At 47.3% G+C, this 1,115-nt stretch overlaps 1 pseudogene; it reads right to left on the bottom strand.

Annotated features, from left to right (window-relative positions):
• Nucleotides 1-783: 783 nt before the first annotated feature.
• The window catches only part of LOC102866553, a 16,719-nt pseudogene continuing 16,387 nt past the window's right edge, over nucleotides 784-1,115 (bottom strand).

The following is a 1,115-nucleotide window of genomic DNA, read 5'->3' as shown; positions in this document are numbered from 1 at the left end:
AGGATTCCAATTTCCTGTCTCATCCCCTTCTTTGTTGGGTGTTTTTTTCCCTCTCACACGGAAGAATATTTCCTCAGTGATCCCAAATTTATATACATACCTTGTATAGGGACTTCCGTACACTAACTATTGAGATTGACCTGCTCCAAGAGCAACCCCTCCCTACCATCAGTGGCTTCTCTAGACAAAGAAAACCCAATATCCGAGATACTTCATCTTCAGTAACACAAGAGATAAATGTGCTGGAAATACCTACCACTTTCAACTTTGCTGCACTTAGTGATTTCTCTACCATAGTGTGGGGACAATCATATGGAATGAAAAATTGAGGAATGTTTTATTTATAGTTAAAAAGACCATTTCAAGGTCTATCCTGAATAACAATGCTGTGAGTAATAGGATACTGGATAGTATCCTATCCAGGAAGGAAGACACATTAATTAGACATATTATTCAAAAGACATACCAAAAAAAGATTAAAAAAATATATACCGATGGCACTCGCCCAGGCTGATCGGTGGAGGCAGTGCGAGGACTCCGCGCAGGAACGGACCTGCGCTCCGCTCCGCAGCGGAGTCCCGTTGCGTTCTGGTTCCTAAGGAAGGAAGATCAAGGCAGCCCTGGAGTGGCTTTACTTTACAGTCATTTCAACAGAAGGGTGAGAGATGGAACCCAAAGAAGAAAGGATTCCCTACAGTCAGAGACTGTGCCGACAAGATGGCGGACGGGGAGCTGAACGTGGATAATCTCATCACCCGATTGCTGGAGGAACTCTACTTATGCTTAGTAGTAAAAAGATGCACTACAGCCGGCGGGAGGGCGGGAGGGCAGGAGCTCCGGCTGCAGCTGCGGCCCGGCGGGAGCTGCGGCCCGGCGGGAGCTGCGGCCCGGCGGGAGCTGCATCACTACTGACCTGCCCTCGGGTTGACTCCGCACTTCTGGTAAATCACCACCTGTAGCAGAATCATCACCTGTACTAGCCACCCCAGAGGAAATCGCTGAGATGCAAAGGAAAAATGAGCTGAAACTCAAGATAAAGGAAGAACATCTTGCTGCTTTGCAGTTTGAAGGCTGTAACACTTCCATGATGTATCTTCAAGGATATGAGCATGTAC

The sequence above is a fragment of the Elephantulus edwardii genome, unplaced genomic scaffold, assembly GCF_000299155.1.
Source record: "Elephantulus edwardii isolate Elephantulus edwardi_28Jun2011 unplaced genomic scaffold, EleEdw1.0 scaffold00234, whole genome shotgun sequence".
NCBI lineage: Eukaryota > Metazoa > Chordata > Mammalia > Macroscelidea > Macroscelididae > Elephantulus > Elephantulus edwardii.
Note: the sequence above shows the minus strand (reverse complement) of the source record. Positions and strands in the feature narration are given on the sequence as shown.